At 34.3% G+C, this 19739-nt stretch overlaps 1 pseudogene; it reads right to left on the bottom strand.

The window, feature by feature from the left end:
• Window positions 1–3835, bottom strand: part of LOC127544779 (starch-binding domain-containing protein 1-like) — a 93226-nt pseudogene extending 89391 nt beyond the window's left edge.
• Window positions 3836–19739: the final 15904 nt, after the last annotated feature.

Below are 19739 nucleotides of genomic sequence, written 5' to 3'. Positions count from 1 at the left end.
CTAACTCAGTTTCAATTGATAAATGATGGACAGAAGTAGCTACATCCAAAGAAAGAATACTGGGAAATGAATGTGAACTATTTGCATTTTTGTTTTTCTTTCTGGGTTATTTTTACCTTCTGAATCCAATTCTCCCTGTGCAACAAGAGAACTGTTCGGTTCTGTAAACATATATTGTATCTTGTATGAGGATGTATTCTGATGGAAGTGGATTTCTCTGACAAAGAGACTTAACTGAGTTTCATTGGAGAAATGATGGACAGAAACAGCTACACCCAAAGAAGGAATACTGGGAAATGAATGTGAACTATTTGCATTTTTGATTTTCTTCCCGAGTTATTTTTACCTTCTGAATCCAATTCTCCCTGTGCAACAAGAGAACTGTTTGGTTCTGCAAATATGTATTGTATCTAGGATATACTGCAACATGTTTAGCATATATAGGACTGCCTGCCATCCTGGGGGGGGGAGGAGGGAGGGAGGGGAAAAATCGGAACAGAAGTGAGTGCAAGGGATAATGTCGTGTAGAAATTATCCTGGCATGGATTCTGTCAATGCGAAGTTATTATTAAATAAAATAAAATTTATTATAAAAATAAAAAAAAAACATATATTGTATCTAGGATATACTGCAACATATTTAACATATATAGGACTGCTTGCTATCTAGGGGAGAAGGTGGAAGGAGGGAGGGGAAAAATCGGAACAGAAGTGAGTGCAAGGGATAATGTTGTAAAAAATTACCCTGGCATGGGTTCTATCAATAAAAATTTATTATAAAATAAAATTTAAAAAACGAACTCTTTGGGATACAGACTTAGTAGACAATGCTGGATCAAAGATATGCCCAGTGTATATAGTCTCTTCATCATAGTTCCAAATTGTTCCCTAGAATGTTTGGATCACTTCATAGCTCCACCAAAAATATATTAGTGTCCCAGTTTTCCCACAACCCTTCAACATTTATCATATTTTTTTGGTCATCTTAACCAATCTGGGGGTGTGAAGTAGTGTCTCAGAAGTGTTTTAATTTGCATTTCTCTAATCAGTAATGATTTAGAACATTTTTCCTATATGAGTATAAAGAGCTTTAATTACTTCATTTGAAAATTGTCTTTTCATATACTTTGACCATTTATTAATTAAAAAGGAGACCTTTATCAGAAAGACTAATTGAAAAAATTGTTCCCCGGTTTTCTGTTTCCCTCCTAATCTTTGATGTGTTTGTTTTGTCTTTACAAATTTTTTTAATTTAATGTAATCAAAATTATTCATTTTTCATTTCATAAAATTCTCTAGTTCTTTGGCCATAAATTCCTCCTTTCTCCAAAGATCTGACAAATAAATTATCCCTTGCTTTCCTAATTTGCTTATAGTATTACCCTTTTTGTCTAAATTATGAACCCATTTTGACCTTTTCTAGGTAAAAGGTGTGACATTTTGGTCTATACATAGGTTCTCTCATACTATATTCCCGTTTTCCCAGCAATTTTTAGCAAATATTGAGTTTTTATCCCAATGAAGTCTATGGGTTTATCAAACAATTGATTACTATAGTCATAATTATAGTGTCTTGTGCCCCTTATCATTTGCACTGATCCACCACTCTATTTCTTGGTCAGTAACAACGGTTTTGTGGCAGTCACTTAATAATACAATTTTAGGACTGATATGGCTGGATAACTTTCCTTTGCATATTTTTTTCATTAATTCCCATGATATTCATGATCTATTTATTGCAGATTGATTTTATTATTTTTTAGCTCAATAAAATAAATTTTGGCAGCTTGATTGGTGTTGCATTGAATATAAATAAATTTAGGTAGAATTGTCATTTTTATTATATTAGCTTAGCTGACCCATGAGTGATTAATATTTTCCCAACTCTTTAGATCTGACTTTATTTGTGTGAAAAGTGTTTTGCAATTCTGTTCATATATTTCCTAGGTTTCCCTTGACAGGTAGATTCACAAATATTTCATGCTTTCCACAGTTATTTTATTTTATCTTTTAAAAATATTTTATCCTGAAGAAATAGAATAAGAGAAAACAAAAACAGAAAAGCAATACAAAACAAAATGAAACAAAACAAAAGAGAAGATTATCATATGCCCAGGAGAATATCAGGGAGAATTCAAAATATATAACAATAAATACCAATTTAAGAAAGCATATATGAAAAATATATATATATATATGTTGAAGAAATTACATTCATGAATGTCCATCTTTTCTTTTCTTCCTTGTAAGAATCAGGAAGTAAAATAACCATTGAAAGAATTCACTGAACACTTGAATTCATTTGAAAGAGACCACAAAATTAAAACTCCAAGAAATGTCATGGCTAAATTTCAGAACTATCAGACCAAAGGAAAAATATTACAAGCAGCCAGGAAAAAAAAATACAATTCAATACTGAGGAGCCACAATAAGGATTATTCAGGTCCTAGCAGCTTCCATTTTAAAGGATCTAAAGACCTAGAATCTGATATTCCAAAAAGCAAAGAAGTTTGGAATGCAGGCAAGAATAAATTACCCCTGCTAAACTGAGCATTTTCTTTTAGGGAAGAAGATGCACATTCAACAAAACAGGTGAATTTCATATATTTCTGATGAAAAGATCAGAATTAAATAAAAATTTGACCTTCAAATATAAGAACTCAAGAGAAACATAAAAAGGAAAAAATAAAAGAACTCTTGAGAACTGTATTTCTGCTATGGGTATACATAAAGAATGCATGAATAATTTGATTTTACCAGTCTCCAAGAATCGATTACTACATTCTTCCCAATGGACAATGCTCCCATTCTTCACTATCACAAATTTCCACTTCAGTGCCATATCCATTGGCAAAGAGACAGATCTGGACCAGAACCAGTCCTTTCCACACTGGAGTGGGATGTAATTGTGCCAGCTGCCAAGGCTCTCATGGTCTCCAGTGACCGCCACCACCTCCGCATCTGACGTGGTGATGTAATGAACCTGGAACTGGACGCTGACTTGCTGAGACAATGGGGACACTGCTGCCACTCTCTTTGTTTTCAAATGAATTTCTTGACCTTGTTCATCCTTGGAGTCTCTTCCATCGTCCAGTCCCTGATTTGGGCTCGAGGTCCGGAATTCAAACACTGATACACCAGCATGAGAAGGCTCAGAGCTTTTGCCCTTACTAGCATCTCTCCATACTGAGTGCTTGGGTACCATTTCTCAGTCCTCATAATCAACCAAATCTGGACCTTCCATCTGTAGTTTTCAACTCTTCTTCATGTTTGTCAGAAGGGAACTTCCCTGTAGAGCACACAGCTGTCTCCTGTTCTTTGAGAGGATCTGATCGTTGAGAAGATTCTGGACTTTCCCTACTTAAGACTTCCAAGTAATTCACAGAGTCAGTAAGTTCCGAGAGAGTCAGAGATTCTGTCCCTAGCAGCTGAGTGGAAAAGGGCTGCTCTCCTGATCTCAGACAGTCAAAGTCTTGAGTAGAACTATTCTGTGTTTTCCATGTTGGACCCTCAAGGTCACTGCTCTTGGACTCAGACACCTAACATCCGTTACTTTCCTGATGATGCTCTCTGGCTGCTTTCTTGACATTCCGGTCCTCCCTCTGCTCGCCGAGTTGGGTCACCTACTCGTGTTTGGGGCAAAAGGGGTCCCCGCCATCTCCTCCTCCGTTCCCTCCATCCCTTTTCAGGGCTGCTGTGGCCACCTTTTCAGGCGACAACTTTCGCTCCTCCTTGTCCCCGCATCCTGGTCCCTGGAATGCCCCCGCAGAAGCCAGACAAAGAGCGCACCGGCCAGACCTCCTCCTACCAGCAGAGCAGATATGACAGCGCCCATGGCTCCGGATTCACGCCCCGCGAAACAAGCGCTGCAAGGGATGTCCTACGCCCAACCTCCAGGAGAGGGGACTGTGGGGACCGAAGACCGGGGAAGGGAGCGAATGCTGTGCGACTGAAAGAAAGCTGTAAAAAGAAATAGACAGCAAAACTATAATAGTGGGAGATCTCAACCTTGCTCTCTCAGAACTAGATAAATTAAGAATACACAAATAATTAAGAAAGAAGTTAAAGAGGTAAGAAGAGTACTATAAAAGTTAAATATGATAGATCTTTGGAGAAAACTGAATGGAGACAGAAAAGTGTGAGTTTCTTCTCAGCAGTTCATGTACCCTACACAAAAATTGACCACCTATTAGGACATGAAGACCTCAAAATCAAATACAACAAGGCAGAAATAGTAAGTGGATTTTTTTTCAGATCACAATGTAATAAAAATTACATTCACTAAAAGGCCAGGGGAAAACAGCCCCCAAAGTGATTGGAAACTAAATAATCTCATCCTAAAGAATGAATGAGTGAAACAGCAAATCATAGAGACAATTAATGATTTCATCCAAGATAATGACAATAATGTGACAACATACCAAAATTTGTGGGATGTGCCCAAAGAGGTAAGAAGGGGAAATTTTATATCTCTAAATGCTTACTTGTATAAAATAGAGAAAAAGAAGATCAATGAATTAGGCTTGCAACTAAAAATGTTTAAAAAAAGAATAAATTAAAAACCCCCAATCAAACATCAAATTTGAAATTCTAAAAATTGTAAAGGGTTGAAACTATGAACAGGTGTACTTGAATCAGACAATCAAGCACTTAAGGTTAATTACCTATTCGATATAAGACCATGACTCAATTAGCATATGTTTGGAAAAATGGCTCTTCTCACCATTGGTGCTTACTCAATGTTTGGTGTATACAAATAATCATAGGCAAGGATTAGAGGGTGGGGTGAGACAAACCAGACTCACTTGGCAGCAGGATAGGGAGGAGAAAGGTGGAGATTCTGGACTCCGGAATCAAGAAGAGATCTTTGGCAAAACTCCTGGAAATTTGCTTTCTTCTTTAACTTCTCCCTCTAAAAACCAAGGACTTTTACTAATCCTGACTCTGGCTGATCCTGAGACCTCCAGGGAGCTAGTTTGGACTTAACAAAAAATAAAAAATAAAGTGATTAATAAAATTGAAAGTAAAAAAACTATTGAATTAAGAAATGAAACTAAGAGTTAGTTTTATGAAAAAACAAATAAAATAGATAAAACTTTAATTAATTTGTTTGGAAAAAGGAAAAAAGAAAATCAAATTGTTAGTGTCAAAAATGAAAAGGGAGAAATTTCCAAAAATGAAATTAGAGCAATAATTAGAAGTTATTTTGCCCAACTATATGCCAATAAATTTGATAACCTAAGTGAAATGGAGGAATACCTACAAAAATATAGATTTCCCGGATTAACAGAAGAGGAAATAAATTCTTAAATAGTCCTATTTAGAAAAAGAAATAGAAAAGCTATTAATCAACTCCCTAAGAAAAAATCTCCATGGGCAGATGGATTTACATGTGAATTCTGCCAAACGTTTAAAGAATAATTAACTCCAAAATACTACATAAACTATTTGAAAAAATGGGGAAAAAGCCTCTGACCAAATTCTTTTTATCACCCAGACATGGTACTGATATCTAAACCAGGGAGAATGAAAACAGAGAACGAAAATTATAGACAAATTTCCCTAATAAATATTGATGCAAAAATCTTAAAATATTAGCAAAGAGATTACAGAAACTCATCCCCTGGATAATATACCATGACCAAGTAGAATTTAGACCAGGAATTCAAGGCTTCTTCAAATTTAGGAAAAGTATTGGCATAATTGACTATCTCAATAACCAAATTAACAACAACAACAAAAACAAAAAAAAAAAAAACATGATTATCTCAATAGATGCAAAAAAAAAAAAAAGCATTTGATAAAATCCAACATCCATTCCTATTTAAAACAGTAGAGAGAATAGGAATAAATAGAATTTTTCTTAAAATAGTCAGTAGCATCTATTTAAAACCATCAGCAAGCATCGTATGCAATGAGGAAAAACTGTAATCATTCCCAATAAGATCAGGAGTGAAACAAGGTTGCCCACTATCACCATTACTATTCAGTATCATATTAAAAATCCTAGTTTTGGCGATAAGAATTGAGAAAGAAATTAAAGGAATTAAAGTAGCTAATGAGGAAACCAAATTATCACTCTTTGCAGATGATATGATGGTATACTTAGAGAACCCCAGAAAATCTATCAAAAAGCTATTTGAAGTAATCCACAACTTTAGCAAAGTTGTAGAATACAAAATAAATCCACGTAAGTCATCAGCTTTCTTATACATCACTAACAAATTCCAACAGCAAGAGATACAAAGAGAAATTCCATTTAAAAAATTGTAAAAAATATTTGGGAAGCTATCTACCAAGGGAAAGTCAGGAACTATATGAACACAAAACACTTTCCACACAAGTAAAGTCAGATCTAAAAAATTGGAAAAATATCATGAGCTCTTGGATAGGTTGAGAGAATAAATAAAGATAACAATACTACCTAAACTAATCTATTTATTTAGTGCTATCCCAATCAAACTACCAAGAAACTATTTTACTGACCTAGAAAAAAACAACAGCAAAATTCATCTGGAAGAACAAAAGGTCAAGAATTTCAAGGGAATTTTTAAAAAAGTGAAAGTGGCTAGTTGTACCAGATCTAAAACTATATTATAAAGCAGCGGTCATCAAAATCATTTGGTACTGGCTAAGAATTAGACTAGTTGATCAGTAGAATAGGTTAGGTTCACAGGACAAAATAGTCAATAACTATTGCAATCTAGTGTTTGACAAATCCAAAGACCACAGCTTTGGGAATAAGAATTCACTATTCAACAAAAACTGCTGATAAAATTGGAAATTAATATGGCAGAAACTAGGCATTGACCCACACCTATCACCATATACCATAATGAGGTCAAAATGGGTTCATGATCTAGACATAAAGAATTATATTACAAAAAAATTAGAAAAAGATAGGATAGTTTAACTCTCAGATCTATGGAGAAGGAAGAAATTTGTGACTAAAGAACTAGAGATCATTATTGATTACAAAATAGATAATTTTGATTATATTAAATTTAAAAGTTTTTATACAAACAAAACTAATGCAGACAAGATTAGAAGGGAAGCAATAAACTGGGAAAACAGTTTTACATTCGAAGGTTCTGATAAAGGCCTTCATTTCTAAAATATAAAGAGAACTGTCTCAAATTTATAAGAATTCAAGCCATTCTCCAATTAATAAATAGTCAAAGGATATAAACAATTTTCAGATGAAGAAATTGAAACTATTTCTAGCCATATGAAAAGGTGCTCTTAATCATTATTGATCAGAGAAATGCAAATTAAGACAATTCTGAGATACCACTACACACCTCTCAGATTGGCTAAAATGACAGGAAAAGACAAGGATGAATTTTGGAGGGGATGTGGGAAACTGGGACACTAATATATTGGTGGGTCGAATTGTGAATGGATCCAGCCATTCTGGAGAGCAATTTGGAACTATGTTCAAAAAGTTATCAAATGTGTATATCCTTTGATCCAGCAGTATTTCTATTGGGCTTATATCCCAAAGAAAACATAGGTAAGAAGGAGCCCCACATGTACATAGATATTTGGGGCAGTCCTTTTTGTAGTGGCAAGAAACTGGAAACTGAATGGATGTCCATCAATTGGAGAATGGCTAAATAAATTATAGGAATGTTATGAAATATTATTGTTCTGTAAGAAACAACCAGCAGGATGATTACAGAGAGACACGGAAAGACCTAAATGAAATGAACAGAACCGGTATATCATTGTACATGGCAACACCAAGATCATACGATGATCAATTCTGATGGATATGACTCTCTTCAACAATGAAATGATTCAAACCACTTCCAATTGTTCAGTGATAAAAAGAGCCATCTACACCCGAGAGAGGACCATGAGAGCTGAGTGTGGACCACAACATAGCATTTGTACTCTTTTTGTTGTTGCTTACTTGCATTTTATTTTGCTTCTTATTTTCTTATTGGTTTAATTTGATTTTTTTCTTGCACAGCACAATAATTGTATAACTTTGTATGCATACATTAGATTTAACACATATTTCTACCAAGTTTAACATATATTGGACTACTTGCCATCTGAGGGAAAGTATGGGGGAAGGGAGGGAAAACTGGAACATAAGATTTTGCAAGGGCTAATGTTGAAGAATTGTCCATGCATATATTCAGAAAAATAAAAAGCCTTAAGACAAAACAACAACAACAACAAAAAATGAACAAAAAAATGGGGAATGGCAAAATTTGTTTCATGTTTCATGACATGTTTCATGTAGTACATGAAGGTAATGGAATATTATTGTTCTATACAAAATGATGAACAAGCTGATTATGGATAGGTCTGTGTTATGGGACAGAATTCTGAACTTGAAACAAAGGATTTTTACAAAGTACTAAGTCAGTGAAATTGAGGAGACAATTGTTACCTAGTTTAGCATGGTTCAGTATGATTGATTTAATACTACAACAAATAATGGTTTCCTAGTGATATAATCATTGGTTTATACTCAGTGTGGAGCATATAAGTTAGGAACCTTAGCCAGGATTCATTCGGGGAGATTCAGAAACCAGAGGACGCAGGTGGGAGCTTAAGCTCTCAGAAACAAGGAGGGAGACAGGCCTCTAAGAAAGCTAACCAGTCCCCAGGAAAGGAGACAAAACTTTGAAAGAGATAATAAAGGATTTGGATTTTAACCCCTGGCTACTTGTGTGGTGATTACTCTCCTGAAAAGAAGGCTGCTCCCTGATTCCCCAAGAAACCTGAACCAGAGAACACTACAGGTCTGGAAAGATTTACATGAACTGATGCTGAGAGAAACAAGCAGAAACAGGAATACAATAACAGGGAAAATGAGCAATGATCAACTATGAGAGGCTTTGTTTTTCTCACCAGTTCAGCAATCCAAAGGAATCTCAATAGACTTTGCACATCTGCATCCAGAAAGAGGTCACTTATTTTTTCTGTTGTTTTTTAAAATCTCTTCTATGGTTTTTCCCTTTTGTTCTATTTTATCTCTTTCAACATGATTAATAAAGCAATGTGTATTAAAAATAAATAAATTTACTAAAATAAAAAATTATCTTTTCAATTTCATTGTACCTTATAATTTTCTCTTCTGCACTCTTCAATCAAGGCCATTTTGGCCTTCTCTCTGCTCTGCATGCTACATTTTCCTGTTTATACTGACTATCTAGGTGGTGCAGCAGATAGAGCATTAAACTTGGAATAAGCAATTCTCTTCTTTATGAGTTCAAATCTGGCCTCAGTTACTAATTAGCTGTGTGACCCTATTTTCCTCAGTTTCTCTTCTGTGAAATGAGCTGAAAAAGAAAATGACAAACCCCTCCAGTATCTTTGCCAAGAAAACCCTAAATGGGGTTAAGATGAAACAACTGTATAATAACAGATTGACCCCCTTAATTCATTTATATTTCTTTTGTATATATATATATATATATATATATATGTATATGCTGTTTATATACATATATATATATATGTATACATATACACACAGAAATATTTATTATATCTGCATTCAGAATGAAAACTTCCTATAAGTAGAGATTATTTGGGATTTTTGGTATTTTTCTCTAGTATCTACCAAAGTTTCTGGCACATAGTAGATATTTAATAAATATGCTTGTTTATTTATTGATTGTATTTTCCCTTCATAATATCCTTCTGGAAAACATCAATTTTCCCAAATATTTAAAACCATTCAGTTAGACATATGCCAGTATCAGATCTTCCATGAAGCTTTCCCTAATCCTTTTTTTTGTTTGGATCTTTCTTATAAATTTACTATAAATACTCCATTTGTTTTGTAGTGTTTGATCTATTATCTCTATATGCCTACATATGTATTTACTCTCTATCTCTTCTCTACTCTAATAGAAAGCTCTATGGGCATAGGATTGTTGCATTTATCATTGTATTTTGTGTTTCTAGAAAACACACTGCTTTACACATTTACAACTGTATTGAGGGTTTCATCTGGCTATGAAATTCCTGAATTTCATACCACCTTTTTCTGCCCACAGCATCTCAAAAAGACTCTCTAAAAACACAGATGAGATAGTTCAATCTAAATCAGTAGTGAGTTTGATCATTCTGATAATCAGGGTTTTTTTTAATGTTTCTAAAAAAAAAATTCCTCTATCAGAAAATCAGTATCCTGAAAAAAAAAAAACCCATGAAATTAATTTTGAAAACAATTGTATCAGAGAATTATAAGAATTTTTTTTTAAAAAAGGGGGGTGTATGGAATCTTATTGGCTAATCCTGAATATAGGTATAGTTTCTGATGAATATTCACAAATGGTGCTTAGGTTCAACTAGGAAGGATGAAAGGTCCTTCCAGGTAGTATGGTGACCTCATTTGAGCATTAGATTATTCACTTTCTCAACTAATCAATAATTGCTATAATTAAAATTGATAGGTGCAAATAACATGATAGAATACTGCTGCCAGAATACTGATTGTGTCTTTGGCTTGGAAAGATAGGCAGCAGTGTGGAACACTTATTTTCCAATTTGCTTTTAGCTGTGTGAAAATTGCCTTAGCTGTAGCCAGCTGATTTAGACCTTGCCCGGAGGTGCAGGAGATTAATTGGGAGCCACACATTCATTGCTTACAGAATGGATTCTGTAATTGGAGAAATTTGTTAGTGCCAGTTATAAAATAACTATATAGTTCTGGTTTTAGTTGTCCTTTCATTACTCTTTCTACAAGGGGAGGTGGGGTGAGGGAAATACAATTAGAAGCCATTGGGTAATGGAGATTGCTTTTAGTCCTTATGTAAAATCACCAGTGAGACTCCAGTCAATATTTTATACAAGCAAATGGTACTGTGAATAAGGTATCGATTTAAAAAAAAAAAAAAAAAAACAGAAGAGTTCTTGAGTACAGATAAGCTTTATTTTTTTTTTTTTTTGTCTTTGCTGTGACTAAGCGTCAGAGAAGAGAAGCCTTGTATAATAAAAATGAAGCAGTTTTTCAAAATGCTTCATTTTGGGTTCTGCCATTTTTTGCTGGTTCAGACCTTCTGTCTTTATTGACAGCTGAAAGGACTTGGAGAAAAGGAGGAAAGAAGGAAGGAGAGAAGGAAGGAAGGAAAGAGAAGGAGAGAAGAGAAGGAAAGAAGAAAAGAAGGAAGAGAGGTAGAAAGGGAAGGAAGAAAGGAAAGAAGGATGGGGAGAGGGAGAGAGGGAAGGCAGGAAGGGAAGGAGTGATGGAGTAAAAGGAGGGAAGAGAGGAAGGAAATGAGAAAAGAAGGATGAAAGGAAAGATAGAAGGAGGGAAGGAAGATGGAAGGAAGGAAGACAGGAGGGTGGGGCAGAGGAAGGAAAGAAGGAAAGAAGGGAAGAAAGGAGGAAGAAAAGAAGAAAAAGAGAGAAGAAGGAAGGAGAGAGGGAGGAAGGGAGTGAGAAAGGAAAGAAGAAAAGAAGGAAAGAAGAGACAGAGGGAGAGAGGAAGGAAGGAAGAGAAGAAGGAAGGGAGGGAGGAAGGAAGGAAGGAAGGAAAAAAGGAAGGAAGGAAGGGAGGGAGGGAGGAAAGAAGGAAGGAAGGAAGGAAGAAAGAAAGAAGGAAGGAAGGAAGGAAGGAAGGGAGGGAGGGAGGGAGGAAGGAAGGAAGGAAGGGAGGGAGGAAAGAAGGAAGGAAGGAAGGAAGGAAAGGAGTTTTACCTCCATGTTTAGTTAGCAGTGTTTGTTACACTGGTGTTCAAGAGATATAAGAACATCTGAATTTCCTAATTAAATATTCAAACTGAAAGCTAATTGAATTTTTAAATAACAATATTATATTTTTTACTAATTTTTTTACTAATTTTTTACTAAAATTAATATAAACTATTTTTAACTAAAAACAAATATAAAACATATAAAAATATAATCAAAAAGCAAAAAAAAACTGCAAGGAGAAGAACAAAACTCATGAGAATCAAGATGCTAAAAATGAGTGGTTGCTAAAGAACTACAATCTTGGCATTGTGAAAATTTCCTAAGTCCCAATTCAGATTTGAAAAATATGCCATTCACTTTTTTTTATTAATAGCTTTTTATTTACAAGTTATATGAATGGGTAATTTTACAGCATTGACAATTGCCAAACCTTTTATTCTAATTTTTCCCCTCCTTCCCCCAAACCCCTCCCCTAGATGGCAGGATGACCAATATATGTTAAATATATTAAAGTATAAATTAAATACAAAATAAGTATACATTTTGCTGTACAAAAAGAAAGAGACTCTGAAATGGTATACAATTAGCCTGTGAAGGAAATAAAACATACAGGCAGACAAAAATAGAGGGATTGGGAATTCTATGTAATGGTTCTTAGTCATCTCCCAGAGTTCTTTTGCTGGGTGTAGATGATTCAGTTCATTACTGCTCCATTGGAACTGATTTGGTTCATCTCATTGCTGAAGATGGCTAAGTCCATCAGAACTGATCATAATATAGTATTGTTGTTGAAGTATATAATGATCTCCTGGTCTTGCTCATTTCACTCAGTATCAGTTCATGTAAGTCTCTCCAGGCCTTTCTGAAATCATCCTGTTGGTCATTTCTTACCAAACAATAATATTTCATAATATTCATATACCAAAATTTATTCAGCCACTCTCCAATTGGTGGGTATCTACTCAGTTTCCAATTTCTGGCCACTACAAAGAGGACTTCCACAAACGTTCTCGCACATACAGGTCCTTTTCCCTTCTTTAAGATCTCTTTGAGATATAAGCCCAGTAGTAACACTGCTGGATCAAAGGGTATGCACATTTTGATAATTTTTGAGCATAGTTCCAAATTGTTCTCCAGAATGGTTGGATGTATGCACAATTCCACAAACAATATATTAGTGTCCCTGTTTTCCTACATCCCTCCCCCCCCCTCCAATATTCCGCATTATCTTTCCCTGTCATTCTAGCCAATCTGACAGGTGTGTAGTGTAGTGGTATTTCAGAGTTGTCTTAATTTGCATTTCTCTGAATAATAATGACTTGGAGCATCTTTTCGTATAGCTAGAAATAGTTTCATTTCTTTGTCTGATAATTGTCTGTTCATATCCTTTGACCATTTATCAATTGGAGAATGGCTTGATTTCTTATAAATTAGAGTCAATTCTCAATATATTTTGGAAATGAGGCCTTTATCAGAACCTTTGATTGTAAAAATGTTTTCCCAGTTTATTGCTTCCCTTCTAATCTTGTCTGCATTAGTTTTGTTTGTACAAAAACTTTTCAATTTGATATAATCAAAATTTTCTATTTTGTGATCAATAGTGATCTCTAGTTCTTCTTTGGTCATAAATTCCTTTCTCTTCCACAGGTCTGAGAGGTAAACTATCCTGTTTTCCTCTAATTTATTTATACTCTCACTCTTTATGCCTAGGTCATGAACCCATTTTGATCTTATCTTGGTATATGGTGTTAAGTGTGGGTCAATGCCTAATTTCTGCCATACTAGTTTCCAATTTTCCTAGCAATTTTTGTCAAACAGTAAGTTCTTATCCCAAAAGCTGGGGTCTTTGGGTTTGTCAATACTAGAGTATTAAAGTTATTGACTGTTTTGTCCTTTGAACCTATCCTATTCCACTGATCAATTAATCTATTTCTTAGCCAATACCAAATGGTTTTGGTAACTGTTGCTTTATAATATAATTTTAGATCTAATTCAGTTAGGCCACCTTCATTTGATTTTTTTTTTCATTAATTCCTTTGAAATTCTTGACCTTTTGTTTTTCCATATGAACTTTGTTGTTATTTTTTTCTAGGTCATTAAATAGGATTTTGGAAGTCTGATTGGTATAGCACTAAATAAATGGATTACTTTAGGTAGTATTGTCATCTTTATTATATTTGCTCGCTCTATCCAAGAGCATTTAATATTTTTCCAATTGGTTAGATCAGACTTAATTTGTATGGAAAGCGTTTTGTAGTTTTGCTCATAAAGTTTCTGATTTTTTCTTGGCAGATAGATTCCTAAGTATTTTATACTGTCAGTAGTTACTTTAAATTAAATTTCTCTTCGTAACTCTAATTGTTGGATTTTGTTAGTGATATATAAGAATGCTGATGACTTATGTGGGTTTATTTTGTATCCTGCCACTTTGCTAAAGGTGTGGATTATTTCTAATAACTTTTTAGTAGAGTCTCTGGGGTTTTCTAAGTATACCATCATATCATCAGCAAAGAGTGATAATTTGGTTTCTTCATTACCTATTCTAATTCTTTTAATCTCTTTCTCAACTCTTATTGCCAAAGCTAGCATTTCTAATACAATATTGAATAGTAATGATGATAGCAGGCAACCTTGTTTCACTCCTGATCTTATTGGGAATGGTTACAGTTTGTCCCCATTACATATGATGCTTACTGATGGTTTTAAATAGATGCTACTGATTATTTTAAGGAAAAGTCTATTTATTCCTATACTCTCTAGTGTTTTTAATAAGAATGGATGTTGGATTTTATCAAATGCTTTTTCTGCATCTATTGAGATGATCATATGGTTTTTCTTAATTTGGTTATTAATATGGCCAATTATACTGATTATTTTACTAATATTGAACCAGCCCCACATTCCTGGTATAAATTCTACTTGATCATGGTATATTATCCTGGAGATAACTTTTTGTAATCTCTTTACTAATATCTTATTTAAGATTTTAGCATCAATATTCATTAGGGAGATTGGTGTATAATTTTCTTTCTCTGTTTGCAATTTACCTGGTTTAGGTATCAATACCATGTCTGTGTCATAAAAGGAATTTGGTAGGACTCCTTCATTCCCTATTTTTTCAAATAGTTTATATAGCATTGGGGATAATTGTTCTTTAAATGTTTGGTAGAATTCACATGTAAATCCATCTGGTCCTAGGGATGTTTTCTTAGGGAGTTGATTAATAGCTTGTTCTATTTCTTTTTCTGAAATGGGACAATTTAAGCAATTTCCTCCTCTGTTAATCTGGGCAACCTATATTTTTGTAGGTATTCCTCCATTTCACTTAGATTATCAAATTTATTGGCATAAAGTTTGGCAAAGTAACTTCTAATAGTTGCTCTAATTTCCTCTTCATTAGTGGAGAGTTCTCTCTTTTCATTTTTAAGACTAATAATTTGATTTTCCTCTTTCCTTGTTCTAATCAAATATACCCAAGGTTTATCTATTTTCTTGGTTTTTTCATAAAACCAACTCTTAGTTTTATTTGTTAATTCAATATTTTTTTTTACTTTCAATTTTATTAATTGCCCCTTTTATTTTTAGAATTTCAAGTTTAGTATTTGATTGGGAGTTTTAATTTGATCTTTTTCTAGCTTTTTAGTTGAAAGCCCAATTTATTGATCTTCTCTTTCTCTTTTTTTTTTTTTAATTTTTTTATTTAATAGTTACATTATATTTACACTCATTTCTGTTCCGATTTTTTTTTTCCCCTCCCTCCCTCCACCCCCTCCCCTAGATGGCAAGCAGTCCTTTATATGTTGGATATGTTGCAGTATATCCTAGATACAATATATGTTTGCAGAACCGAACAGTTCTCTTGTTGCGTAGGGAGAATTGGATTCAGAAGGTATAAATAATCCAGGAAGAAAAACAAAAATGCAGATAGTTCACATTCGTTTCCCAGTGTTCTTTCTTTGGGTGTAGCTGCTTTTGTCCGTCATTTATCAATTGAAACTCAGGTCTCTTTGTCAAAGAAATCCACTTCCATCAAAATATGTCCTCATACAATATCGTTGTCGAAGTGTATAATGATCTCCTGGTTCTGCTCATTTCACTTAGCATCAGTTCATGTAGGTCTCTCCAAGCCTCTCTGTATTCATCCTGCTGGTCATTTCTTACAGAACAATAATATTCCATAACATTCATATACCACAATTTACCCAGCCATTCTCCAATTGATGGGCATCCATTCATTTTCCAGTTTCTAGCCACTACAAACAGGGCTGCTACAAACATTTTGGCACATACAGGTCCCTTTCCCTTCTTTAGTATTTCTTTGGGATATAAGCCCAATAGAAACACTGCTGGTCAAAGGATATGCACATTTTGATAATTTTTTGGGCATAATTCCAGATTGCTCTCCAGAATGGTTGGATTCGTTCACAACTCCACCAACAATGCATTAGTGTCCCAGTTTTCCCGCATCCCCTCCAACATTCATCATTATTTTTTCCTGTCATCTTAGCCAATCTGACAGGTGTGTAGTGGTATCTCAGAGTTGTCTTAATTTGCATTTCTCTGATCAATAATGATTTGGAACACTCTTTCATATGAGTGGTAATAGTTTCAATCTCATCCTCTGAAAATTGTCTGTTCATATCCTTTGACCATTTATCAATTGGAGAATGGCTTGATTTCTTATAAATTTGAGTCAGTTCTCTATATATTTTGGAAATGAGGCCTTTATCAGAACCTTTAACTGTGAAAATGTTTTCCCAGTTTGTTGCTTCCCTTCTAATCTTGTTTGCATTAGTTTTATTTGTACAAAGGCTTTTTAATTTGATGTAATCGAAATTTTCTATTCTGTGATCAGTAATGGTCTCTAGTTCATCTTTGGTCACAAATTTCTTTCTCCTCCACAAGTCTGAGAGATAAACTATTCTATGTTCCTCTAATTTATTTATAATCTCGTTCTTTATGCCTAGGTCATAGACCCATTTTGATCTTATCTTGGTATATGGTGTTAAGTGTGGGTCCATGCCTAATTTCTGCCATACTAATTTCCAATTATCCCAGCAGTTTTTATCAAATAATGAATTCTTTTCCCAGAAGTTAGGGGCTTTGGGTTTGTCAAACACTAGATTGCTATAGTTGACTATTCTGTCTTGTGAGCCTAGCCTTTTCCACTGATCCACTAATCTATTTCTTAGCCAATACCAAATGGTTTTGGTGACTGCTGCTTTATAATATAATTTTAGATCAGGTACAGCTAGGCCACCTTCATTTGATTTTTTTTTCATTAATTCCCTTGAGATTCTCGACTTTTTATTGTTCCATATGAATTTTGTTGTTATTTTTTCTAGATCAATAAAATATTTTCTTGGAAGTCTGATTGGTATAGCACTAAATAAATAGATTAGTTTAGGGAGTATTGTCATCTTTATTATGTTCGCTCGGCCGATCCAAGAGCACTTAATATTTTTCCAATTATTTAAGTCTGACTTTATTTGTGTGGAGACTTTTTTATAATTTTGCTCATATAATTCCTGACTTTCCTTTGGTAGATAGATTCCCAAATATTTAAAACCATTCAGTTAGACATATGCCAGTATCAGATCTTCCATGAAGCTTTCCCTAATCCTTTTTTTTTGTTTGGATCTTTCTTATAAATTTACTATAAATACTCCATTTGTTTTGTAGTGTTTGATCTATTATCTCTATATGCCTACATATGTATTTACTCTCTATCTCTTCTCTACTCTAACAGAAAGCTCTATGGGCATAGGATTGTTGCATTTATCATTGTATTTTGTGTTTCTAGAAAACACACTGCTTTACACATTTACAACTGTATTGAGGGTTTCATCTGGCTATGAAATTCCTGAATTTCATACCACCTTTTTCTGCCCACAGCATCTCAAAAAGACTCTCTAAAAACACAGATGAGATAGTTCAATCTAAATCAGTAGTGAGTTTGATCATTCTGATAATCAGGGTTTTTTTTAATGTTTCTAAAAAAAAATTCCTCTATCAGAAAATCAGTATCCTGAAAAAAAAAACCCATGAAATTAATTTTGAAAACAATTGTATCAGAGAATTATAAGAATTTTTTTTTTAAAAAGGGGGGTGTATGGAATCTTATTGGCTAATCCTGAATATAGGTATAGTTTCTGATGAATATTCACAAATGGTGCTTAGGTTCAACTAGGAAGGATGAAAGGTCCTTCCAGGTAGTATGGTGACCTCATTTGAGCATTAGATTATTCACTTTCTCAACTAATCAATAATTGCTATAATTAAAATTGATAGCTGCAAATAACATGATAGAATACTGCTGCCAGAATACTGATTGTGTCTTTGGCTTGGAAAGATAGGCAGCAGTGTGGAACACTTATTTTCCAATTTGCTTTTAGCTGTGTGAAAATTGCCTTAGCTGTAGCCAGCTGATTTAGACCTTGCCCGGAGGTGCAGGAGATTAATTGGGAGCCACACATTCATTGCTTACAGAATGGATTCTGTAATTGGAGAAATTTGTTAGTGCCAGTTATAAAATAACTATATAGTTCTGGTTTTAGTTGTCCTTTCATTACTCTTTCTACAAGGGGAGGTGGGGTGAGGGAAATACAATTAGAAGCCATTGGGTAATGGAGATTGCTTTTAGTCCTTATGTAAAATCACCAGTGAGACTCCAGTCAATATTTTATACAAGCAAATGGTACTGTGAATAAGGTATCGATTTAAAAAAAAAAAAAACAGAAGAGTTCTTGAGTACAGATAAGCTTTATTTATTTTTTTTGTCTTTGCTGTGACTAAGCGTCAGAGAAGAGAAGCCTTGTATAATAAAAATGAAGCAGTTTTTCAAAATGCTTCATTTTGGGTTCTGCCATTTTTTGCTGGTTCAGACCTTCTGTCTTTATTGACAGCTGAAAGGATTTGGAGAAAAGGAGGAAAGAAGGAAGGAGAGAAGGAAGGAAGGAAAGAGAAGGAGAGAAGAGAAGGAAAAGAAGAAAGAAGGAAGAGAGGTAGAAAGGGAAGGAAGAAAGGAAAGAAGGATGGGGAGAGGGAGAGAGGGAAGGCAGGAAGGGAAGGAGTGATGGAGTAAAAGGAGGGAAGAGAGGAAGGAAATGAGAAAAGAAGGATGAAAGGAAAGATAGAAGGAGGGAAGGAAGATGGAAGGAAAGGAAGACAGGAGGGTGGGGCAGAGGAAGGAAAGAAGGAAAGAAGGGAAGAAAGGAGGAAGAAAAGAAGAAAAAGAGAGAAGAAGGAAGGGAGAGAGGGAGGAAGGGAGTGAGAAAGGAAAAGAAGAAAGAAGGAAAGAAGGGACAGAGGGAGAGAGGAAGGAAGGAAGAGAAGAAGGAAGGGAGGGAGGAAGGAAGGAAGGAAAAAAGGAAGGAAAGAAGGAAGGGAGGGAGGAAAGAAGGAAGGAAGGAAGGAAGGAAGGAAGGGAGGGAGGAAAGAAGGAAGGAAGGGAGGGAGGAAAGAAGGAAGGAAGGGAGGAAGGAAAGGAGTTTTACCTCCATGTTTAGTTAGCAGTGTTTGTTACACTGGTGTTCAAGAGATATAAGAACATCTGAATTTCCTAATTAAATATTCAAACTGAAAGCTAATTGAATTTTTAAATAACAATATTATATTTTTTACTAATTTTTTTTACTAATTTTTTACTAAAATTAATATAAACTATTTTTTAACTAAAAACAAATATAAAACATATAAAAATATAATCAAAAAGCAAAAAAAAAAACTGCAAGGAGAAGAACAAAACTCATGAGAATCAAGATGCTAAAAATGAGTGGTTGCTAAAGAACTACAATCTTTGCATTATGAAAATTTCCTAAGTCCCAATTCAGATTTGAAAAATATGCCATTCACTTTTTTTTATTAATAGCTTTTTATTTACAAGTTATATGAATGGGTAATTTTACAGCATTGACAATTGCCAAACCTTTTATTCTAATTTTTCCCCTCCTTCCCCCAAACCCCTCCCCTAGATGGCAGGATGACCAATATATGTTAAATATATTAAAGTATAAATTAAATACAAAATAAGTATACATTTTGCTGTACAAAAAGAAAGAGACTCTGAAATGGTA

Source organism: Antechinus flavipes, chromosome 1, assembly GCF_016432865.1.
Source record: "Antechinus flavipes isolate AdamAnt ecotype Samford, QLD, Australia chromosome 1, AdamAnt_v2, whole genome shotgun sequence".
NCBI classification, from domain to species: Eukaryota; Metazoa; Chordata; class Mammalia; order Dasyuromorphia; family Dasyuridae; genus Antechinus; species Antechinus flavipes.
The sequence above is the reverse complement of the archived record's forward strand: the minus strand, read 5'-3'. Positions and strand labels throughout refer to the sequence as shown.